The 27104-nt window shown below is 36.3% G+C and overlaps 1 pseudogene; it reads left to right on the top strand.

Annotated features, from left to right (window-relative positions):
* The first annotated feature begins 1933 nt into the window (after positions 1–1933).
* LOC113120178 (eukaryotic translation initiation factor 3 subunit H-B-like) overlaps positions 1934–27104 on the top strand; it is a 47214-nt pseudogene continuing 22043 nt past the window's right edge.

A 27104-nucleotide genomic window follows, 5' to 3' on the forward strand; every position in this document is an offset into this window, starting at 1 on the left:
TAAGTGTAATTGGAACTGTGAAGCTTGTCAATTTCACTAATAAAATTGTTTGGACAAATTTGTCAACTCTTGCAGCCTCTGTCAGCTTTTCTTTTAGACCCTGTGGAATAGAAAGTGATTAGAATTGGGTAATTTAAATGCTGAAGTAACTAAATAATAGGAAGAAATTCATATTAATTCCCCCTGTAAACCTTTAGAAGTTTCCTTATAGTATAGAAAGTTCTGGCTCCTGCTGTTTTTGCATCTTTATTATTTGTCTTGTCTCACACCATAATCGGGCCTTTTTTAAATTTAATTTAAATAAATTTTTACATTTTATTTTGGGGAAAGTGAATGTCTAAGGCATTTTGAAGGCAGGAGGTGTTTTGTATGTTCCTCTATGATAACTCTAGATTCTGAGTGTCTTTTAGCTCTTATAGAAATAGCTTCCAAGCACAAGCTCTGGATGAGGATCAGGCTTTGAAGATGAATGGATGGTGTGTTGTATTGATTTTTTTCCCCCACATTGGTTCCTTAATCCTGGTTAAGCATTGGGAGATTTAAGCAAGGACCTATGTCATAGGTTTCTGAGCCAAGATCTTGTTAACCATGTCTATTCTTTGTGCCCCAGTGACCTTTCAGTACTGGTTCATTGAATACAGTGCACAGGTTTAGCAGTGTATCTCTCACCTATTTTTATTTGAAACCTTTGAGGCTTTAACACAGGACTTTTTTGTTGTTGTTTAGGATTTAAATACGGTTGTGGCTGCTGTTGGTCACAATTGAAAATCTATTATTGTGTTAGATGCCTGGCCTCCTGGACCCAAGGATCGATACTGCTTTGTCGACAGATTCGAGCCCCTGCTCTGCTCTGCTGAAGATGAATTAGATTTTTATATAAAAACGCGGAGCTTGGCTCTGCCACTGAGCTTATCGCTGCCATGTGGGACGCTTTACTCTTCACCTGTGGTATTTCATCCACTGTTATTACCGCTGCCCTACTCCTGTGCCGTCTCGGATTTTCCCATTCTCTATCTGTCCTCATCTGTTATCTATATAGGGGACATTTCTAATTCCAAATGGTTATGATCTGTAATAAAGTTTACGGATTAAAGATTAAGCTCTATTTTGTCCCAGATCTACCTGCTACTGAATTCTTCTCAGTACCTTTCCAGGAATCCCTTCCACTGTCCTCCCTTTGTCATTTTCAGATGGACTATTCAACCTGTTCAGACTATATTTAGACACACAGTCAGTCAAATTCTTGGACATATTTTTGTTTTGTTTTTTGAAAGAAGTCTCTTATGTTCTGTAAGGTTAATTTAATTAATAAAAGCTATATATATATATATATATATATATATATATATATATATATATATATATATATAGTAAGCCATTACTCCAGTCTTCAGCATCACATGATCCTTCAGAAATCATTAAAATATGCTGTTCTGTGCTCAGTTGTTATCAGTTATTATTGGTGCTCATTGTTTAATAATGGTTCTTATTAACTGCCTAATGTTTTTGTGTGAACCATGATACCAGGATTCTTTGATAAATAAATTTTTACAGCAATTATTATAGTATATTATATTTTTTCTTTTTTTTATATATATATTTGTATATATATATATATATATGTATATAATGTAAATACATTTTTATTTGCAACAATACTTGACAATTATTGTTGTTTTACTGTATTTTTATCAAATAGATGTGACCTTGGTGAAAGTAAGAGGCTTCTTTTAAAAACAACAAAAGCATCTTAACTATTTCAAACTTTTGTTTCAGTAAATAATAATACATACATTTACTTATTAGTTACTTTTTATATTAGTTACAATTTATATTAGTATATTTTACACACTCAAGCCTAAGCCTTTTGATCAAAAGGTTTTGAAGATCATGGAAAAACAGAAATTCAGAGTGTTTGTGTGTTTCAGGTGGTGATGAAGATCAGGGCAGTGTGGTGGTGCTGGGGCTGGTGGTGGAGGACAGGCTAGAGATCACCAACGGCTTCCCTTTCCCTCAACACATTGAGGACGATGCTGACTTTGATGAAGGTAAGGGAATAAAGTTGTGCTCATTACCTTAATCATTTGTTAGCACTATTCAGACAGGATTAATTTCCTAAATGGCATTTGAGTTAGAGTTTGTAAAGTAGGTCATCTGCCATCATTATAGTTGCAACTGTTTTTTTATTTTTATTTTACCCACACATCGAATTTAGCTTCATTTTGCTTCCCATTGTATCAGTGTGCTAAGTAATACTCATCACAGATGCCAGTTGACTTTCTCAGAAATGAAACCTTTGCTGAATATATTTTGGGCTTCCTGAAGAAGAATTGAAATAAATAATTATTTTAAGCCGCTTTGCGGAGAAAGCGAATGATTTAGTGACATGGATGCTGAGATGTGCTACATTAAGTACTGATGGAGTGCAGATAGAGAATACATACAAAAACGTTTCCTGGGAACATTATAAATGTGTTCACTGCTAGATAGTGATCCTGCTATTCCAGATGTAGTTTAGATCGCTCTGCCTTAAATTGTGCTTAATACAAGTTTTTGATTTCATAAGCAGGCTTTTGATTAGAAGTACACCTTTATTATGCAGGGTTCTTTCCCTTGTTCTTTTTTTTCTATGTCTTTCTCAGCTTTTTCAGTATGCGTAAACACACAGAAAATAGGGAGGATATATTACCCATCATGAAAAGATTTGAACCACCAAACCTGGTGTTTGTAGCCTGTATTTTTAACTGCAAATCTGCCATTGCCCTACTCTCCAGTTAGCCAAAGTGGTTTGAATGTGGCTCATTTGTGCAAAGGGTTAAACCGAGAAGGAATTGTTGAATAAAGTTGTTATTTATTTTATTTTTTTTGCGCACAAAAATGATTCTCGTAGCCTCATTAAGTTAAGGTTGAACCACTGATGTCACATGGGCTATATTCATTTTTGGGTGAACTATCCCTTTAAGGGTCCCTCATATACATTCGTTTACAAATGTTGATGCTGTATTATTCAAATTCAAATATTTTTTTCAGTTATAAGATAATGCTTTTATTCAAATTGGTGTCTAACCAACTAAAAAATTCTGATATGTTGTTTTATTTACTGTTGTTTTATGCAGTTATGCACACACAATTTTAATTGAGCATCATTTATTTCAATTACACCAGGAAATGTGCACTTTTAATGCTCGTCCTTGCATTACATCACATTAAACTCCTCTACAAGTGTAAAGTTTTCTGTTTTATCACAGCGCTGTGTCTGGCCTGCCAGCCTCAGTTTAATACCTGCCAGCTCGCCTGTGATCACTAAGGTAGAGAAACGTCATCGTCGATAGTCGAGCTAGTAAACGGTGAAGTAAATTGCGGTGTAATTCAACAGAAACCTGTATCGGAGCAAAGGTTCGGGGCTCAGCTTTTATAGGGCTTCTCCAGAGAGCACTAGCCAGGATGCCTCATCAAGCTCGGTCTGGAGAGAAGTGAGAATGAGAATGGGCTGCTTTCAGTGCAGAGCGGAGGACTGTGAGTTGTTTATCCGCTTTTATGGCCGGTGAGATCACAGGTGTAGCTGGTGAGATGGCTGTGCATCAAGGGAGGGAGAATGAGGCAGGGCTGCATTATTAAAAGTGTAATGGGCTGTAGAGGCTCAGAAATGGAAGCGGCAAAGGAACAAAAAATGATCTAGGGTAGGGTGTTGTTTGGTGGGCCACCAAAATAGGGCTGAGGTGATATGACCGTATACACCACAATGATAGAAAATATTTTGTTATACTGTTTATACTGTGAGACGTCATGATATAAAAAAAATCTGTAAGAAAAAAAAAAGCAACAACTGTGGCCATTTATAATTTATGTCATCTGGGTAATCTTGCCTTTTGGTGTGCGTTAATGAAGTTTAAAATGAATTATTAGAGGATTTTCGTCACTAGAGTAAACATATGCATACTGCATGACTAATGCACTATTTGTAACAATGTAACATTAAACATATTATTTCTAAAAAAAACTACAGATTTTTCTATTCTAATAACAAAATTCATAATAATATTATAACATATTGGTATGTAATTATTCAATTAGTTTCTATAATTAAAAAAAACTATTTCATGATGTGAAATAGGCTATTATAAATATTAATTATGAAAATAATACAAAGAACAATATATAAGTAATATGATACAGAATAACAATAATTTATTATTATTATTATTATTTGTATGTTTTTTTTAAGTTGGTTAATGTTATTAATAGATTTTGACATGTATTCATTTGTCACTAGAATACGTCATGCAGTAATGTATTTTTTAATGCATAATATTCAGTAATAAAAATAATATATTAATGTTGTTGTATGATAAAATTATCTGTCCGCCTGTCAATATATTAATTATATATACTTTGTTTAATAATTAAATTGTGTAATTTATTTATTTATAACATACTTTTGTATATGTAAATATATAATAAAAGGTACACACTATTTACTCTTACTGTGATAAAATTATTCATGCCATTTTTTGGTCATACTGTCTACCCCTAACTCCTATGTGGCGCAGACTATATATATATATATATATATATGAGTCTGTTAACATGAGCACCTTTGAATCCACTACTGACTGTAATGACTTCCGATGCTTTTATCGAGAAGAGTTGAGTTAGTACTAATTCTAAATGAGAAGTATTCATCCTCAAGCGTAGTGCATGGCATCTCCAAGTATACATTAACTCTGACTCTGACAATGCCTGTGGTATCCTCGTGGTTCATTTATTCTCCTCCTCTGCTACAGGGGGTGTACATATGACAATGTGAGTTTGGGTGACCCTCTTCCACTCTTCCCATCACAGCATGTTTTTCTCCCTGTCTTTAGCCCGTAGGCCTGGGCCTGACGAATTATGGCGTCTAATGGATATTTAAACACCCTTCATATGCAAAGCAAGGATCCTTGAACTACACAGGCTGCAGAAAGGTGTAAATTCACTCTTTAATGAGCAGTCGCGACTCCTTTGCTTGTTTTTTTCCTGCGAGGCAATTGCTTTATTTATTACTAGAGTTTCAAAAGGTGAGGTCAATCAAGTCAGCCGCAGTTCTTTACCTCCTTGTGAGTGTTTTTTTTTCCCTTGGTCGTTTTCATTTTTGTCCATTATGAAAACCTGCCAGTGACCTGAGGTGACTTCCATCACTTCACTCTATTTTTACCTGGTGTTTGACTGCCTCAAACAGAGCAGAAGTCTTCCAGGAGGTTAGATTGAGTCTTATCTTATGGAGGAGTGCAGGTTTGCTCTGGAGAGACTGAAGCGGGAGGGTGGAACACCTAAAGAGCGTAATACAAACAGACAGTCCCAGTCCAGATAAGCTTTGTCTGTGACCTTCCGTTTCAGAGTCTCAAACAGACAAATAAAAAAGGACATTAGATTCAGCTCTGCATATTTATTAAATCCATGTCAATGAATGTTTTTGCTTTTTGTGCATCTTGTAAAGTGTGATTTAAGATTTGCCAAAGCACATTGTAACCAATGCAACATCTAAATACATCTCCAGATTCAACCTCAAGCTGAAGAATTTCTAAAGTAATGCTAAAAATGTAAATGCTTTTTCATATCACAGGTTATTTTATATATTCTGTTTGGTACTGACGTAAAAAAAAATTCCAGCATTTAAATGTACATTAAATAAACAGTAAATACTTTTGCTTACAAAATGTAGAGTGATATAATTATATTTATAATAGTTTTTTATATTTGCACTACTGTTTAAAAGTGGTTGTTTTCTTATAAATAATATTTTGATTTAGCAAGGATGCATTAAATTGATCAAAAGTGACAAATGCAGTAATGATGTTACAAAGCATTTGTGTCAAATAAATGCCATTATTCTGAACATTATATTCATCAAAGCTAAACTTTTATCACAATTTCCACAGAAATATAATAAACATTTCTTGAGCACCAGATTAGCATATTAGATTTCTGAAGGATCAAGTGACACTGAAGACTGGTGTAATGAAATTGAGTTTTGACATCACAGGAGTAAATTTGATTTTAAAATATATTACAGCAGATATTTTCAAATTCTAATAATATTTCACAATATTGGTGTTTTTACTGCATTGTATATCAAATCAATGCAGCCTTTTACTAAAGTGAAAAAACACTAGAGAAAAATATGAACAGAACTTACCACCCCCAAACGTTTAAACTGTTAATCAAAGATGCCTAAAAATGCTGTGGAATAAACATGATCCCTGACCAAAAAAACATTATTATGGAAATGTATAAAAATACCATGGTACCGTTTTAAAAAAAGTATTATGCAATATAATAGTTATGTAATGTTAGGCTAATATAAAAATAAAGTTTTATTGCGTAGTAGAATTACGTAAGTGGCACTAATGTTATGGTAATGTGCATGATATCACCTCAGGGTACTGTTTCTGTGTACATACTTTGACACCGCTATGATTTGATTTCACGGGCATGATTCTGTAGAAATCTGCGAACGTGAATGGAAAACTCAAATGTTGGCAGCATTCAAAATTGTCTACTGCTGTTTGTGTTGTTTTAGAGTTTGTTTCTATGGCTTCAGCCAGAGAGACTTCAGCCCCTGCTGCTATAGGCAGACACACTGTCATAAACTCCTCTCTTAAATGCTGTTTACTGCACTGAATCCAAACTAATCAGAACAGCAGCGTTCCTCGCAGTCTCAGCCTTTCAGTCCGTTTGTTACAAATGTTTTAGCTGTTGTTTTTTAATCTGCCTGTCTGTACTTAAGCACTGTTTCGCTGATTTTCACATGGTCACCAGTCTCATTTTTTTAGCATTTTGGCAAGATACAGTTTCTATTTAAAGGTTTTAAAAAGGTTTTTTTTTCTTATAATATTCTTCCAAGCAGTCATTGTATAGCCAATTATATTTGTTATATAAAAGTAAAAAACTCTTTTCCACTAAATGAGCACAAGCAAGCATGCTATTTTTTTTTTTGTAATTTGTATGCACCAGTGTAACAGTACATAGAAGGCAGAGGATTCTTTAACAGCTGGTATAATTAGTCTTTGTGTGTTTGTCAGGCTTAATTATATTTGCACATACATATTGAAATGTTTATTGCTTCGTAGAACTGTTGTTGTGCTTTTTTTTTCTGTAACAAAGCATCTTTTCATCATATTCCAGGTTGGCTCTGAAGCAGCCAATGAGATAACGGCAGCTGTTAACTCAACCCCTGTCCCACATGAATGCATCATGATACATTGTCATGCTGTGTTTTGTCTTTTCCCTTAGTGCTTTCAACCTCGCTGTGTATCCATTTTGCTGTTTCCTCTCCTGTTTTACCGCAAGAATGTATCAGTAGTATTAATAAACATTGCAGTCTGCTTGCAACATTTGGATTTTCCCTTCACATTTACAACATTTCTGCCCAGGCATGCCCGTGGATGGCACTTATTCAAGTCTCATTATCATTGGGCAGTACTTTCTGGACCTGGTGGCTCCTAATACTGCACATAATTCAGGTCACACAGCATCTGCTAATGGGTTAATCAGTAGAATTAGGTTTGTTTGAGAAGCCAGACATTAAAATGTGGAGAGTTGGGGGGCTGTTACTGAACACACAGCGTTCCTGTATGAAAGTACCTCGGCCGACAGACTTCCGAGGCACCATAAAGCCATGTTTAATGATCTAGAACAAATTCAACTGAGCTTTACACCGTGTCCTAACCAGGTGTGACACGATACATTTCCAATATCAAGTAATTTGTCAGTCTCCACACTGAAAGTGCTGTGTGACACACTACACAATTACAGCCCGTCAGAACACATTCGCTGGTTAGACCAGGTTATTTAGAACTTTTGCATTGCTTGTGTGCATATAAAAATAAATGATGATTATTATATATGCATTTTATAAATATACGCCAGCATAAATGTTGGCATCTGTATGATTTTGACAATGATTTTGAGAGAATTATCTTCTACTCATTGAGGCTGCATTAATTGTTTTAAAAATACAAATACATCTCTATCTATCTGTCTGTCTGTCTGTCTGTCTGTCTAAACTTTAGTGATTATTTAAGAATTATATTAATAATTTATATATAATGATTGGATGCAGCCTTTGCACCTTCACAAATTATCTGCAAAGGAAGCATTTTAGGTTTCCAGCTTTGTAGAGTAAGATTACATTTAGTTGACCAGTAGGTGGCAGTATGGGACTTATCAGAAATGCCTGTGTGTGTGTGTGTGAGCTCAGTGACTCCAGCTGGGTGGGGGATTTTATCTGATAAATGCATAAATAAAACTGTGTATGACTCAAAGATTGCAGCTCTGTGCTGTCGGAGGTAATCCACAGCCCATATTTCCTGGCAGAAAAATGTAGTATTCATTGTGGAAATGATCTTGTAGATTAACTCAGTTTCAGGCAGAGGTGCACTGAGAATGGATTATCCATTTAGGCTGTTTGTAAGTTTGTATTTTGCACATGAGCCGAGCATTACGGCTTCACCTCCGTGGCAGGAGTGATATATTTTTAAGTTGATTTCAGGTTTGTGACAGAGGAGGGGAGGAGAGGTGTGTGCTACAGTTAACAGCACGCGGACGAAGAAAAATGAATGCTTTCAGGGATGTCGTCAGTCAAGTGCCGTGGCCGGCATCCTAATGTGCTTGGGCTGTGATTTTATTTTTATTTTTTTATCTTCTTCATTTTCCTGAATTTGATGTTATATAACTGTGGACCATGCTGAAAACATCTTTAACCAGTCTAAGCTGGTTTACTCCTGCGTGATTGTTGGTTTAAAGAGGTTATGGGGCTTTTCAGCTAGTTTGAAGAGACCAGATTAAACCGGCTAAAACCAGCCTATCCAGGTTTAAGATTTTTCAGCCGAGTGTGCAAAAGGAAGAGAAAATTATGGTCTATTGATGGGGAGCTGTCATGAAGCCTCTCTTGTACTATTGATTATTCAAATGCAGCAATTTATTAATCGGGTTGGTCTAAACCTGTCTGGAACACAGATATAGTTTAACATAGGAAACAGACACTGGCACATGCCAGTACAGTCTAAATCTTAACAACCTGTATCATAAACAACCTGCCCAATCACATCGCCAAGCACATGAATTGCAGTCTTCATATTTCTTTTGTCCAAATACTATTGGCTGGATATCCAAAACTGTTAATCCTATTGTTGGACCACTTTTTTGGCAAGATGGCTTTGTCTCTTGTGACTGTTTAGCAAGCAGGAATATGGAGATCTACATGCTTTCAAAATCGACCAGTTGATTAATTGCTCTTAAGCGAGCACTGTTTAATGTCGGTTTTGGGTTCAGCTGATCCGGATCAGTCTGGCTTCTTAGGTGGCATTAATTGTGCTTATTAATCGTGCTTTTGCATTCAAAACCAGGTAGACAAAATACAGTGCTCTTGATGTATTTATGTGTGTGTATATATATATATATATATATATATATATATATATATATATATATATATATATATATATATATATATATATATATATATATATATATATATATATATATAAATTTCATTTTTATTTATTAATTTTTTTGATGCTTTGAATGAGATGAATTAATGAGACGAAAGTTAAAGATAAGTATGTTAATGAAAGCTCCGCTGTGGGTGGAAAAAAGTCTAGATGAACTAGTTAACTTCACTAATTGACCAGTCAGGTGTTGGATGACAAGTTGACTATTGGGACTTATTCATATTAGCAACTGATCTGCTGTCTGTCTCAAACTGGGTTCAAACTCAGGTCGTCCATGTGAGCTCAACCATACAATGTCTTCACACTTTTAATTGATGTAGTTTTAGTTCCTAATAATCTGCAAACAAATTTAGAAATACTTTTGCCATTATATATGCTACTATTCAAACGTTTGGGGTCAGTATTTTTTTTTTTAAACAAATAAATACTTTTTGACTAAGTAATACATTAAAAGTGCTGTTAAAAAGTGAAAGTAAAGACATTTACAATGTAACAAAATATTTGTACTTCCAAAATGCTGTTCCTTTGAACTCTCTATTCATCAGAGAATCCTGAAAAATCTATTATGGCTTCCATAAAAATATTAATGAGAAGAAGTTCTAATCTATTAGATCTATTCTAATTGTTCAATCAGCATATGATTTCTGAAGGATCATGTGACACTGGGGACTGCTGAAAAGTCAGCTTTGCATCTAAATTACACTTTGAAATATAATCAAATAGAAAACAGTTATTTTAAATTCTGATGAAATGTTTTAAAAGTCTTACCAACCCCAAACTTTAGAGCAGCAATGTACATCAAATTAATGCTTTTGTTTCCTTAATGGAATGATCCATGTTTACGTCATGTATCCTATTTTCACGTTTAACCAGCACTTCTTCTCTAAAGCAGTTTCATAACTAGCTGAATTCTGATAAAGAGACCATCTCTTACATATCTGTCTTCTAGTGTGCACAAACCCTGTTTTGGAGCCCTTCCTGTTGCGCTTACATCCCAAATGTGTAGTCCGCCTGAATACCCCATTGCATGCGCTCACTTGTTGTCTAAAGACACAAGAGGTTAAGTGTCGCTTGCAGGGATGGTAAGCAGTGTTGTGAAGTTTCCAGCACGGCCTGATGAGTTTTTGCTCATCAGAGCGAGATCATGCGGCGCTGTCATTTGCTCTGTCGAGGGTGGAGTGCGGCCCGTCACGTCTCCACCGCAGCCCGTGGCGAGGATTAGAGCCGCGGTTAATCTCCGGTTAGATCAGATCAGGCGAGTGCCGCTTCACTGCCCCCTGGGCACCGTTCACCACCCTCACTCTCCCAGCACGAGCCCAGAAATATTTGCTTTGAAATGCATTGCTCTTCACAAACCCTTATTTTTCATCTCCCCCCCTCCAGCAACTTTCCTCTACTCCCCCTCCTCCTTTTTTTCTCCCTCACTTCTCCCCATGTCTTCTCCGTCTGTCCTGGAGGATAGTTCTTGGACAGTAATGAGTGCCCAGAAGGCCCATCCTGTCTCGCAAGCCGGGCTGCATCTGACCCCGAGGCGAACCTAATTCAGGTCAGGGTCAGTGGAAAGCATGTGTGTTTGGGTATGTTTGTCCACTAATGGCATGAAAGACTGCGCTCCCATCCATTTCCATCTTTCCGTTTGTAAATTTCACCCCAAGACATATTTTGATACTCCCATTAGCATATTTCAGCCATCGTTATTGCGCATCATTCATTGACTAGTGTTTATTTCCTGAGATTTGTTTTCATTAGCGGTCAGCATCGGATCGGCAGAACTTATTAACTGCTGCGCCTGTGGCCCCCTCGCTTTGGACAACATATTAGTTGTTTTTCACAGTCGGGGGGCTGTTGTAGCATTCATTATGCATCTTTACAACTGTTCCAGATCTGTACCTGTTACCTGTGACCTGCTCTATCATTTTGAGTCATTTTGACATAAAGGCATGTCAAGTTTATTCTCTAAATGAAAGTCTAAGTTTTCTAATTATATTATTACTGTTTCTACTTATAATCTTGGTCAGCATATAATAATTGAAATAGTGGCTGTTACAATTTTTTTTTCGAGAAAATGCCCTCTTAAGATTCCAACCTTACAAACAATTTTTTAATTCAGTTACCACTAACAGATTATTAACAGACTTTTTGTCCTTGGCCTCCTCGTGTTGGATGACATGTTAGTTTGTTTTGCTCTTTGGGCAGGGGGTTGTGCATGGGGGGCATGTAGCGCTCACAGCGTGCCTCTGCAGCCGTTCCCGGTCCCCACACAAGTGTTATTCACATAGTGCCCAAATTGATGTCTCACCTTTTGCATTTGCATGGCCTCGGCGAGAGTAAGGAGACGTCTAGGCCAAGGTGTTTGGCAGGCTTGGGATTTGAGCGTTTCAATGGGTGCTCATGTCTGTGTCGGGAGATAAAGTTATCTGTGTCGGGCACACACTGGGTCGGCTCCATCCTTCACGCAGACTCCTGAGTGGAGAGCGACGCCGGGAACTCTGTTTGGTAAAATGGAGGTGGTGTGGTGTGGGATACTAAAAGGGTTTGTTTCACACAGCAGCGACAAAGTGGATGAAAACGCTAATGCTGCTAATGACTCGCATCTTACCCGACACCACCTTCTCATCCTCCTCCTCCGCGTCCCCCGCTCCGTGTAGCAGGAGGCACAGCAAACCGAGACAAAGGTGAGCGCCTGACGGAGAATTGAGGACAAGAAGTGACGGTGTGAGTTGGGGATAATTGGAGTGGTTTTAAAATTGCAGAAGTTGTCTTAAAATGTTATTATTATGTTTCTGCTTCAGACGTCCTCAAGATATAATCATTTAAATAGTGGCTGTAATAAAGGTTTGAGAAAATGTCCTTTTTTTTGGGACAAAATTATTTTATTGAATTATCAGGGCATATTTAATTCTGTAGATGATATTTTTAAAGGGATGGTTCACTCAAAAATGAAAATTCCGTCAATAATTACTCCAAACCCGAAAGACCTTCGTTTATCTTCAGAATACAAGTTCAAATATTTTTGATGACATCGGAGAACTTTCATTCTGACCCTGCACAGACAGCAACCTAACTGACACGTTCATGGCCCTGAAACAGCTAAATAGTCCATGGTTCAAACTTGTAACAAAGCTACAAAGAAAAGTGTCCAAAGTATTCTCATAACTTCACAACCACTGATGTCATTTAATGTTTAAATTGCATGATAAAATTGTCATCTTGAAAAGGTTGTGTGATTTTAAAAATACCAAACCCAAAAATAAGTTTTTCTTTGTCTTGCTTTCAGATGGCTTATTGCAATTTTATGCTGTGCTAGAGCGTGTCACATGTAACTAGAAATGTGCCACTTAAACAATAATTATAGATGTGGTGATTGAGGAAACCATACAAGGTGTTAATTACATTATTGACATTTTGCATGTGCATATGAGGTCATCATCATATTGAATATGGCAACATCATGATCAAACCATGTTTGTGACATACGGTGCAGCTGCTCTTTTAAAACAGCCTTATGCTTCTTGGTCGTTATATGATCATGATAAGCATCATTGGATGAAATGACTTCCATGTGACAGCTGGCCTTACAGTTAATGCCCATGCATTCACCACTTGACAACCGACGTTGATGGTTCAAGGGCTTTTTTCAAAGGTAAACCCGTTTGATTTTGAGAAATTGGGGTGAAAGAAAATACAACAAGCTGAAATGCTTTTCTCATCAGTTTAGAGAGCTCCTTACTGCAGGTTATGCCCAACCAAGGGTAAGGTTTCATTTGCTGGAAAATGAACAAGAAATTGCGATGCTTGAGTCAATACAGGTGTAAGATATAGAGTCCTGCCTTTCCGTTAAATGAGCCAATCATTTTTTCAAGTAATCAGGGTTTTTCAGCTATAATGTGCATGGACATAAGATGGAGGAAGCTGAAGCATTCATAAGTTTTAGCCTGATTTGTTCTAAAGAAACAATTTATACCCGTGTTGCCAAAAAAAGAAAACTATACTTTTGGCCCGGAATACCAATTGTTTTATATCGTTATGTGACCATAAAAATATCGAGACAGCTTTGCTATTGTGATATCACGATATTGATAATCCCTTTGTTTTTGGACCTACCACAGCCAGTACTGGTTATTGGAAACAAATAAATTATATTGTAGATGTGTTTCAGTTTCTGTAGTATAAATCTATGAAGTGTGCGTAGGTCATTAGTAGCTAGCTACGTTAACATTGAAACTTTTTGCTTCCATCGGAATGAATTCATTCTGATTGACGAATCCGAACGTAGTGTATACATGAACGGTAAATAAAGTGATCGGGTTGATGTGTGCGTTTACATGTCACAAGCTTCTGATCGGATTTACTCTTTTGACATGCATGCACTGCATGAATATAGAGAGTTTCCCGCTGCTGTTTTAAAAAGCACACTTTATATTTATCTACTTCGGGTCTTAATTAGGCAACGACAAGCACGTGGACTGTTGTGCTGCTTAATTTTACTTTAATTTCCCGGGCTCAAAACTAGTCATCTGTTGATGAGAGTCTTAAACGAGGACAGGTGGGACGTGGTCGTGTTCCACTTTATAATGACAGGACACTTATTTTTGACACTTTATTCATCAGGAAGAACACCTCGTTCCACGCGTCATACGTCATTACGCAATTTCTACATCACTGTGCATGCACAGTACTTTCCAGTTTCAGTTTTCAATCCGATCAAGTGTTTACATGTCCTCTCGCTCGCATTACAAAAGGGATAAACCACCCCTTACAATCTGATCGGAATTTTTGTCGCATCGAGCCAATTCAATCCGATTGACGTGTTCATGTGACATTTTTATTCTGATTGTGCTTCTAGTCCTATTACGATCAGATTAGAAGGGCCCATGTAAACACAGCTAGTGTTTCATGTGGCTTCGCTCCTGAATCTGAACACACTGTTGAAGGAGCTAATTAGCATTAGCAGAAATAGCTTGTAAATGCTAGCTCTTTGTTAAAATCTCATATTCTGACTTAAAAATGAGCTACTAACCAACACACTCATATCAGTAAAGAAAGATGAGAGCTCAAGATCCTAAAATTTCAAGAAATATACACAGTTTTAATAATGTATAAGCATTTGATCACAGTAACTCAAGCTGCTTTGGTAGTAGCAGTAGAAATGGGCCTTATGCTATTCTGCCAGGGGATCGTTTGCGGAAAACGGGAATTTACAGGACTGTGATTCTGTCAAGACATTGCAGAGTTGAGGCTGCCAGAGCAGATGCTTCAGCAGACGGAGTGTACAAACACGAGTCCATTTTTGGGTTGGTTTGTGGATCTAGGGCTTAATGTATTATGGTCTGTATGTGGAGAATTAGACATGGTGTGCAGTAACTTGCATTGTTGTCTAACTAGATGTTTCGAGACCAGAATCCTGATGAAAGTCAAAGTCTGAAAGACCAGATCCAGACCAAGACCGCAGACCTTTGAACTTTGCATGGTACTTTCAGATTGACTACTCCAGTCCCTCACAAAGTTTTTTTTATGAATCTTACATCAAATAAATCTTATCCACAACTAGTTTTGGGAATAGAGTTCTCTTTTTTTCTTCTTTTTTTTTTGTAGTTCATGGGTTGTCCAAGACTTTATTCAAGGCTTTAATAGCTTATTCCTTGTTCTGGGAACATTCTAGTGATTCCTGGCAATAACACGCCCTGTTTCTGGGGCACACTTGCGTCTACCCAACCCTAGTTTGTGTTCTCCAAGGGTGCTTACTGACTTTGTTGGTCTTGTCTCATTGGCTGTACTCAACGCGAGTTGGCTGACTTGAAGGGTGCAGAGTTCTCCAAAGAAACGGGCTTATCGCCACAGGGGCCCCTCCCTGCCTTCCTCACCACAGGCCGTTCACTAGCATCAGAACACTGTGTGCTGTGTGTGATTCATGGTTTTATTTTTGTGGGACCCCTTGTGTCATAAAATAGGGCGTCTTTCTCGGCGCCTGACAGTAAGCGGCAACTAAGTGATGGATATGAGCTTCTCGCTGAGGTTCGCTTTGGTCATGCTCGGCAAGACATCAGAACCAGGTTATCTCTTTAACATCAGGGAATCAGACATCCTTCATACATCTCCCTTAAAGCCTGGATCCCTCATGTTCCCATTTTAGTTGTTCTGTCTTTTTTTCCCCTGCTGGCATCTTCTTAGGAATATACTCTTTGCATTCGTATTGGTTTCGGAAAACTTTTATGAGATTTTCAAAACGGTTTAAATAGCTCCTTTTTTCAAGGTAAAAAAATATATAGATGTATATTTTTAACCAATGTCATGAATTCATTCATATGAGAAGACGCCACATGACATTTCACAGCCTGATCTAAACTTTTCTTTTCAAGAATAGGTAATTTAGTTTTTTTATATTTAGCAATTTAATGACCTTGATGCGGACATAAAGGTGTGAGCGGTGCTCTATGATATCACCTGCTGTTTTATTCATATTTTTTGTGCAAATTTCTTCATGTTGGTCATTTGCTCACCAGGAAAAAAAAAAAATCTAAATAAATAAAAATGAATACATGCTCTTTATTAGAAGAGATGTATTCATTCTTTCAAAGTCACAGTAAAAGCATTTATAATATTACAAAATATTTGTATTTCAGGAATAAATGTTTCTTTCATACTTTGTTCATCGAAAAATCTTGAAACAGCATTTTAAACAGCACAATTGTTTTTAACATTATGCAAATTAACACATTAGAATTACTGAAGGATTGTGTGACACTGAAATAATGGCTGCTAAAAAATTCTGCACTGTCAGCACAGAAATAATTACATTTTAAAATGTATTCAAACAGAAACTCTTTTTGATCATTTAAATTCATTCTTGTATATGAGCATATGAGACTTTCTTACAAAAATACTAAAATCATATGACTGCAAACTTTGGATCGGTAGCCTATGAATTGTAGTTTGATTAAACGAATGGATAAAATATAATGAACAATCTCATTGACCCAAGAAGCTTTGATATATGGTGACCTTCAACCTTCTAGCTTCTCTGGTTTTAAGCAATAGCTGTCACATGTATATCTGCAGCGTTTCTGCACATCTTGTTTGACTGATGCATCTCTTTGTTGTTCTTTCCATCACAGTGCTCACACCCTTTGATTTATGATTATGATCTTGAATCAAAATAATAAATATAACTAGATCAAAGAACAGCAGTAAAGGGGATGTACGAACACACAGACAGCAGACACGCACCTCTTCCATTCGAGCTTACAGAGCCCACCAGGGAGATGTCGATCTTCTTTAGCTCTCTTTCCTTCTCCATCTCTTCAGGGCAGAAGCAATGCCTTGCTGCTCAGCGGAAATATGATTGACAGATTGGTGTAGATGATTTCTCTGGTGTAATTAGGAGACAGGGACCATGGAGTAACGGAGAGAGAGCTTCCCGAGGGGCGTAGCGTGCACCGAGGCGGTCAGATAGCTGAAGGGGTTACAACAGCTTAGTTCAGCTTGCCTAGCAGAGAGAAAGGCCTCGGGATGTGATGTTATTAAGCGTTGGGATGTATTGACACTGTGTCTTTGTTGAGAGACATGTACGGGCCGTGTCAAGCTTAAGACCTTCGCCAAACAGCCAGGAATGTCTCCTGTTTGATTAAGATTCAATTGATGCCGTATTTTATGAATTATGGAAACCAGTAGCAGGCTTGTTTGTTTTATTTGCCCTGCTTATTACTTGCTTGTTTGTGTGTTTACATTTGTGTGTCGGTGATTGCCTGCACATCATACCTACAGATTTACAAGTAGAGGTTCTGGTTTATTTAGGACATGAACAGAAAAAGTGCTTACGCTAGATGGCGCTATAGCTCTTTAGCTAAACGCCAGCTTTCTATGACGCCGCTTGTGCTTGTTTTTTTTTTTTTTTTTGAAAAGCATGAACAGTGTCTTTAATGCTTCACATCCTTGTTTAGATCGGTACTAAGTGCAAGTATGACTTCAGCTTTGACAGGTCTGCTATTTCTGCTGCTGAGAGTTCTTATCAAAGGACAAACGTGGAAGAACAGAGTAGACCCTAAATGCATAACGGCTCGTGTGACGTTAGCTGTGGAATTGCAGGCTTAAGAGACAGGAGAAGTGCGTGAAGAAAACCAAAGGTCAAAGTTTTTTGAGCTCTGGGGATATATTTATTGCTGGAGAAGCCGTTTTGAAATCAATATAGGCTAAAGCTTGTAGTATAGAATCAGAAACCCATGCCTGTTAATTCTAATGAGTTTGTGACATCCTAACAGGAACTATGTATATGAACCTGATTTATGATGTTCATTTTTAAATAGCTCATATATATATATTCCTCTATGAAAAAAAAGTCAGCATTGGATACAGAAATAAGGATTTTTGGAGCTTGAAATATCCTTTTTTTTTTAAATCACAATTTTTTTGTGTGTTCTACAGAAAAAAGCAAGTTCTACAAGTTTTAAACGATAAGAGAGGATGTAAATGATGGCAGGATTTTCTACAGATGAACAATTTATTGACAACGTACTGGTTATTAAGATGTTTTTTAATTTATTGCTGTGTTTTTGCATTAAGCTTTGCTGTCTTCTAATGTTTAGTTATTTTTAAAAACTCTGCAAATTTAGTAACACTGTAAATGTAATCTTAAGCTTATCCCAAAATAATAATCAGTTTATTTGTTAAGAGAAATACTTAAAATATATATAATAAATACGTTACTTCACCAAGCAAGAAATAAATCGATTAATACATGACATTATAGTCTAAGTTTTATGTTAAAATTCATTGTAAAATAATTTCTTTTCTTTCGAACTTTCTATTAATCAAAGAATTACAAAAAATATATATGATGGTTTTTACATAAATCTTAAGCAGAAAAATGTTTTTAACACACACACACACACATTTACTGTATTTTTGATTAAATAAATGCAGCTTTTGTGAGACTAAAAACTAAATGTTTAAAGCATTACCAATCTCAAATTTTTGTAGTATTTTATATGTATTTTCATTTTTTATTTATTTAGACAAAGTATAGAATTTTACTGTGCATGGGCTATTTATTAGCTGCCGGTAATATGAAAATAATACTGGTATTTCTTGAATTTTCATTTTGGGTGACCTACTGCATTAAGTGTGCTGAGATCTTGAATTTGCATGCCTTTCGGGGAAGTAGATCTTCACACATTTTTCTGGGCTATCCTACCCTGTTGCAGAGACCTGACAAGCTGTCACTGTCTGAATTTATCTAACAAGTCTGTGAGACAGGAGCCATGTAAAAGAAATGAAGAAAAGGACCAAGAGATCGAGACGGGAGTGTAGAGGGAACAAGAGTGAGATGGCTCCTCTTATTAGTACTCCAGGTGCTGGGCTGTAGCATCTGTCCCAGGTTTCAGCGTGTGGAGAACTTGCCTGCAGATGACATGTGTCACCTGTGATCCTGTCCTCATTTATCCAGGACACGATAAAGCGACACATCTGTATAAAAAAGAAAAAAAAAACACTAGTTCTGCAGGTTCATTTTGCACATTTTATTCAGCCAATAAATGTTTAAATAATCATCATTGTTCATTTGTTGATAATCAGTGAATAATTATCACCAGTTATCTTTCAAAATGTTCTGTTTTATAGACGAAAAACCGGTTGTTTTGCATATTCTGAACATTTTATTCAGCCAGTAAATCTTTCAGTGAAAATTATTCATTTGTTGATAAGCTTTGAATATTTATCGCCAATTATCATTACAAATGTTCTATTTTATTAAGAAAAAGGGGTTATTTTGCATATTTTTAACACATCATCCATCCAGTAAATGTTATATCTATAATTACTATGCATTTGTTTACCACTGAATTTCTATCACTAATTATTATTTAAAATGTCCTATTTTATAAGAAAATGAATAGCTTCTCAGACATAATGATACTTTTCATCAGTATCTAAAATAAAATACATTCAAGCCTATCCCAGAATTATTGTGCTCCCTGTCCCAAATGCCGCACTTGATGTGGATTTGCGGCCATGGGGCGTCCCGTTTGACATTTTAAGGTGCTCACGAATGGCACAATGTGCCCTTTTGCATTGATGTGGTCTTCACAGCGGACTATTACCCAGTAGGCCATTTTACAAAGTGTAGACTCTGGTGCCATTTGGGATGGGGCCTATGTGAGCTGAACCTTTCCATAAACCAGTGGCCCCAGTGTCTCACTGAGCTGATTAGCACAACACAGGCCTGGTTTTAATATATATATATATATATATATATATATATATATATATATATATATATATATATATATATATATATATATATATATATACGCCTTTACGCCCGTCCTCTGCATGGCACTGAAGGATTGAGAGAAATTCACATGGTGAGCTGTCATGTTGAGTCATTAGTATTAGAATTAAATTAAGTTTGAGGTTGTGTTAAGGTTACTTTAAGATGACTATATGACTAAATGATATGAGACTGTTCCTGTAAAAGTAAGATTCTGGGATGGAAAGTACTTTTTGATTTCCTTTTAGCTAATTTGGATACAAAACACATAAACAAAAATACAACTTTTATGTATATAAGTGAATCACCACCATAATATGGTTAACAAGGCGTTTCTTTTGGATTACTAACATGTTTTGAGTGGCTTTTATCATGTTGCTAACATGTTGAGTGGTTGTTTGTGTTGTCATAATACAGTATGACAGGTTAAATAAAAATAACTGAACATTTAAATAAAATAAAGCAAAAAAGAAAAAAAATGATTGAATGAATTTTACAAAGATTAAAGTGCAAAGGAGTTATAAAGACCAATAGGTGTTACTTTACAATAAAGTCTCATGAGTTAACCTTAGTTATTGCATAAACATTAACAATGAGCCATAGATACATTTGCTACAGAAATTATTAGTCATTGTTAAAAAAAGATACAACTTCATTAAATAACACAGTTGCAAATTTAGATTTTAACATTGTGTTGTTAAATATTGGAATTACCTTTATATTAATGAATGTTTAGATTAAAATGTTTGGGAGTTTGTTTACTAATGAATTAACTAATGTAAACTAATGAAGCCGTAATGTGTGTGTGTGTGTGTATGTGTATGTGTATATATATATGTGACCAAACAATGAAGAATCAAACAATAATTAGGGCATGTTGTAGTCCAGATTAAAATGTAAACTTTTTTATATATATATATATATATATATATATATATATATATATATAATGAAAAGCCTATTAAATCTTTCCTCGCCAGCATTTTTGTAAAAAGTTGCCAACCACAGTCAGCGATTTTGATGATTTTCACTAAAAAGTTATGGCTTCCAGTATATTTTGCTGTATTAATATTTAAATGTTTAAAGTTTTACTTTTAAAAAAACCAACAAAAAAAAGTTTTATCGGTCAATGCTTATAGCATTCTTTTTTTTTACACTTAAATATAGGTAGGTTTCATAAAAAGTTATAGTTTTGAGCAAAAAGGTGAGAAAATTAATTTTTTATAAAAAAACTACATCTGTATAATATTCATTAGTATTATCCAAGCATTAATCCAGTAAATCACGTTTATCAATAACACCAAAGCTTGCACAAACATAACATTACCACTTCCTGGATCAACATTTTACTCCGTAACATCATGCGGTTTTCATTTATATGCTGTCTATTGCTGATGATTGCATAATTTTTAATATGCATCTGTTTACATAAGAGATTGCTCGTTTCTCCGTCCTGTTCATGTGTGTTTTGGTCCCACTTTATATTAGGTGGCCTTAACTACTATGTGCAATATGTACAATGTACTTATTGTGTTCATATTGTATTGTAAAACACTTTTGCTGCTATTGAGGTGGGATAGGGGTAAGGTTAGGGAGAGGGTTGGAGGTATGGGTAAGTTTAAGGGTGGGTTAAGGTGTAAAGTATGGTTCAATAGTGTAATTATAAATGTAATGTATTGTATGTATGTAATGTATTGTAATGTATGTAATTACATGTCGTTTTTTTTAATATAAGTACAATGTAAAAACATGTATGTACACAATAAGTACATTGTACTTATTACATTGTACTAAATTATTAATTAAAATGTAATTACATAGTAGTTAAGGCCACTTAATATAAAGTGGGTCCTGTGTTTTTGTTCAGGAGGTTTTGTAATTGTTCAGAAGATGTGTAATTAAAAACTTGTCTTTGGCGGGGAAACGTTGTCTTCTAAAAGACTAGATAACTCGTCAGTGGCGGGGAAGGAGTTAAGTCTAAATATTTAAGTAGCCTGTTTGGCGCTGTGATGAACACCATAGCGAATACACATATTAGAATGGCTTTTTAAAAACAATTTAAATATGTTTCAGAAACAAAGTAGCGTTTGTTTATGGGGTTTCCAGGGTAACAGCTGCATTTGTGCTGTTCAGCGCCATCTGCTGTCAGAGAGTGAAAGTGCACTTGTGCATTTAACCAGTTGATGTGAAATATAATATTAAAATGCACTCAAAATTCAGAATAATTTGTAATAATGTATTATTATTTGTATTTTGAAGTGCCCACGATGACAATATTGTGCATATTCATTATCGTGATATATCGCATTACCGAATACCGGCACTTGTCTAGAATATCATATTCATAGTTTTATGGTTTGCTAGGTGAAAATTGTTAGTCCAGTTTGCTTGGAATATAGCACATTTTTCTGTAACAAGCCGCATGATTCAAGTACAGACAAAAGCAGTGGCTATTATATTTACACAACCCAAAATACACTCTGCCTTACTACTTTGACCTTGAGGTGATAAAGAGTGATGATGCTGTTCCTTTTAATTTGACATCTTTGATCATTTCTTTTTTTGGTCCTACCTTAACATTAGCATTTTGAAATCGAGCCGCCAACATTGCTGTACAGTTCTGCCATTTTTAGGCCTCCTTTTTTTCTGTTTGTAACCCACAACATTTGAAGTGTCCACAGAAGAAGTCAAAAAGTTAATACGAGGTCTCGGATCGTGAAAAAAAAAAAAAAAAAATCTTCCATGCAAAAAATCTGTTGGGTTTGGCCTTGGCTTTTTTTTTTTAGGGTGGTGTTTTTTTTCTGTATGAAAATCCATCTAATTACAGGATCCCATCAGCAAGACTCTCATTATCTTGTTTTTTGTTTTGTTGTTTCATGTGTTTTAGGGGGTTTGGGTTTGTTCGTTTTGTCTCTCTTTTTCTTTTTACATCTTTTCTGTTTTTTTTTTTCTTCTTCTTTATTCTCATGCAACTCATTTGTCCTTGCAAATTCTGGTTTGTGGTTTTAAAACTGTCCCGTGTACTGGAATGCACACAATTTTCACTGCTTTTGAAGTCCGTTTTGCATCCACTCTAAAAGACTCATTTGTTTTCGTCCCCTCCAACCCTCTTTTCACACACATTTCCTTTTAGAGAGCCCCCCCCCCCCCAAAGGATCAACCATTTGATTAGTTTTAATTTTTTGAGTTACTGTTGCCTTCCATCCTACGGCTAGTCTTCATATCGCAGATGTTTTCTCATGAGAGCGGACCACTTCTTATTTAATGTACCTTATGAGACACACTGGCTGTTTTAATAAAATGAAGACCCTTGTTATGTTCATCCTCGACGTCTTTCCTCTGTTAATAATCCTGCTATCTCCCTTTTGCATTCGGGATAAAACTGAATGGCCTTTGAATTGTCAGAGGAGGTATTTTCGGGACATCAGGATTCTGGCTTGGCACACGAGAGTGGAAATTGTTGTCCAGCTAAGCCGAGGAGTTAATGTGTCTGTGTTCGTACATTTATCGCTGTCTGTAGTACCAAATCTGGCCGTGTTTGGGTCGAAGTTTCCAGGGTTGACAGGAAGCCCAGTGCTCCGTAAGTGCATGTCTGTCCTGAAAGTTTGTGTACTTGCACAGATATTTCTGTGATCTTACTGTACACTAGGGATGGACAAATATGAGTTTTCTTAGCCCTCTACAATATGCCCTTTGCAAGAGAATTTTAAGACTCTTGGGCTCGGCCAATTTATTGTCAGCTTGTCAAAATATTCTTTTTAGTAACATTGACCTATTGTGTATCTTCTTTACGTTTTTTTACACTCACTTTGTTGATCATTCGGTCACATACAAGCTGTTGAGTTTAATTACAGAGCATAACTCTTTCTTCCAGACAGAAATGTAATGTTTAATATCAATTCACTATGCTACAGTATTAAACAGTGCATCACTGGCTATACTTACAGTGAGACTGGACTGCTAACAGAGTTCTTGAATGTCCAAGACTTCGAATCCATTTCATTTAAGCATTAAAACCCGCATCGAGGTTGTCTGAGTTCTGTCAGAGAGGGTCTTTGCTCAAAAGCTCATGGTGCATATGCTAGAAAAGAAAAGGATGTGTTTTTACATGACACCGAAGCACAGACGATTTATACACTGAGCATGAACAGACTGCTATTTAATCATTTGTGGATTCAAATAAGATTACCTTGATATTCCTTTGGTTTTCTTCAGTTATCGTAACTTTATCCTAAAATCCTTCTGAATATTAAGGCATCCAGATGCTATTGTGCTAAATTGTGAATATAGGTTTTAAAGTTTTGTTTAACAGGATATTGATGCTGTCTTTTCATATTGCTGAAGTGTTCAGTGACCACAGGATGTAAATCAAGATGAAATAAACCTAATGTTAAAAATACTTAACTTAATTTTCTGAAATGATTTTCTAAAATAATAATGATAGAATATATATATATATATTTGTTGAATATTGGTCCCCAGGTTCCAGGGCAGGCGAATTATTACCCTTAACAGCTTTTTAACTGACAATTAAACAAAGCGGGCATGATTTTATCTGTATAATATTTTCCCTCTCAATGCACTTTGCATGTCCTTGTTGTTTGTTGTGACTGTGACCTATTATTGTTCAGGTGAAGAGCTGCTCAGAGCAACACATAATGAGAGAGACAATAATCGTCAAGCAAAATGTGCAAATGTGCAAATGTGAGAAATAACATCATGCCTTCTCCCTCATCCTGATGCCATTTCTCTCTCTTTTCTCTTGTAGTTCAGTATCAGATGGAGATGATGAGAAGTTTGTGCCATGTAAACATTGATCATCTTCATGTGGGTTGGTGTCGGTCAACTTTCTATGGTTCTTTTGTCAGCCGGGCCCTTCTGGTCTCTCAGTTCAGCTACACGCCATCGAAGAGTCAGTTTTGCTTATATATGGTAGGTTACGCTCAAACTTTGTCTCTGTAAGGCAGAATGTGCATATTAAATGTTTGTCCATATCCTTTTTGGAAATAATTTTTAATTTTAAATTTAATTTTTGACGATTTATTTCCGCTATTTAAAAAGCTCCTAGAACAGAACAATTTCATTACTTTTTTCCCAATGAAATTGTTTTATTATCCACAGCAAACACATTTTCGTTTTCCCGGTTTGTCAACTAAAAATGCATAAATGTGTATAGAAATTTATTATTTCAATATCAGCAGATTTTTTTTTTTTTTTTTCAAATAAATGCTGTTCTTTTAAACTTTTTATTGACGAAACAATCTTGAAAATGTATCACAATTTCCACAAAAATACTAAGCAGCTCAACTGTTTTCAACTTTTGCAATAACAAGACATGTTTATTGATTGAGACTCACTTTGTTTTCTACTAACGTTTGTGATCCTGGACCACAAAACCTGTATTAAGTAGCACTGGTATATTTGTAGCAAAAGACAAAACTTTTAGCGTTTTTTCTTTTATCCCACAGATCATTAGGATATTAAATAAAGTATTTATTTTTTACATTTCCTATCGTAAATATATAAAAACTTTATATATAATATATAAAATATATATAATATATAAAAATATATAAAAACTAAATATATAAAAACATTGTCCTATCCCAACAAACCATACATCAATTGAATGCTTAATATTCAGCTTTCAGATGATGAATGTGTAAATCTCAATAAATTTTGTGGTCCAGGGTCACATTTTACAGACATTCAAAAAATATCATGGTCTACATTTCTAAGAAGACAATGACCAACATTTTGCAATTCATCACATGCTTTCGTGTTAAGGTGGACATGAATAAACTTATATTCACTGTCCAATTTCCGAAATGACTAAAAAGGTTAAGAACTTTACCAGTATTTCCAGTAAATCTTTTGGTTTATTCGAATAATGGGAAAAGGATGTGCATATACAGTATAAACATTGTGTCTCAGGTATGTAGCTGTCCTTTCTGGTATCACCTTGCTCTTTGCTTTTTTTTTCCTCTGGACTTCCCTATCTCTATTTCTTTTGTACATGCTTGCGCGCACACACACACACACACACACACACACACACCCCTCACCCACTGCTTTGCTCTACCACTTTCCCTTCTCTCTCTCTCCGCCTCTCTCTTCCCCATCGTTTCTTGGCTGTGGACAGCATTCCCCCCTTGTGTAAACAGGAGGCTGGTGTGCGTAGCGGGCCCGGCAGCAGCCTCGTCTAGACAGGGTTTCCTCCCCTCTGTTTATTTAGCCTGCTATCGCAGAGCTGATGTGTACCTTCAGGAGTGGATTCAGGACCCGGACACCCCCTTATCCACCGGCGCAGACACCACCCATCCCAGATGTTGATGGGCCGATGGCAGCACGAGGGCGGAGGAATTGTCAGACAAGCTGCATTAACAGCAGCCAGATCTGTTTCCCTGAACACACACAAACAAAGGTTGTACTCCTCCACTCGCCCACCTAACTGGGACAGCAGCGGCGTAAACACACTCTGATTCCAGTGCGGATTTGGATGAAAACGTAAACATAAAACTTTGACTGTTCCTCGCTCCCCTCCTTCATTCACGCCCCCTGTCCGTTTCTCAGTCCCGTGGTCCACGCTGTCTGTAACTTTCCTCAGACGTCCCCCTCAGGCCAGATGTGGATCCCTATCAGAGTGTTTGTTCAGTCTCCTCCTTGTGGTGGCAAGCAGGCGCTCCTCACTAAAAATATATCAGACACCTAGCAGCTGCCAGAAACCCCACCCTGCACCAAGCACACTCTCCACATGAACAATGAAAGCATTCAGAGGGCCAATGGGTCCACAAACTGTGAGACTTGATAGAAATGGTCCCATATGTACTTCTGGCTCTCAGGTACTAGTTGTTATATATATATATATATATATATATATATATATATATATATATATATATATATATATATATATATATATATATTAGGGGTGTAACGATACGCGTATTCGTATTGAACCGTTCGGTACGACGCTTTCGGTTCGGTACGCGGTACGCATTATGTATACCGAACGGTTCGTTGGAGTATTTAATTATATTTGAAAAAAAAAAAAAAAGAGAGAGAGAGAAATATAATGATATGCGTTCAACAAGGTAGCCCAATAACCCAAACAACGTAACAGGCAACGCCCCTGACACTCCCGAAGAAGAAAAAAACACCATCTTATATGTTTATGTTAGGCTACTCAGCAGGCGCTCGCTCACTCAGTACGCGCTGAAGGCTCGTTGCAAAATAGCCAATGCGTTTAACAGACTAGAAATGAGAAGATCCTCCAATAACCAACAGGTCTGGTGTTTGGATGCACTTTGGATTCCCTTTAAGCTATAATGGTGATGGCAAGAGAGTGG

The sequence above is a fragment of the Carassius auratus genome, chromosome 19 (genome assembly GCF_003368295.1).
Source record: "Carassius auratus strain Wakin chromosome 19, ASM336829v1, whole genome shotgun sequence".
Classification (NCBI taxonomy): domain Eukaryota; kingdom Metazoa; phylum Chordata; class Actinopteri; order Cypriniformes; family Cyprinidae; genus Carassius; species Carassius auratus.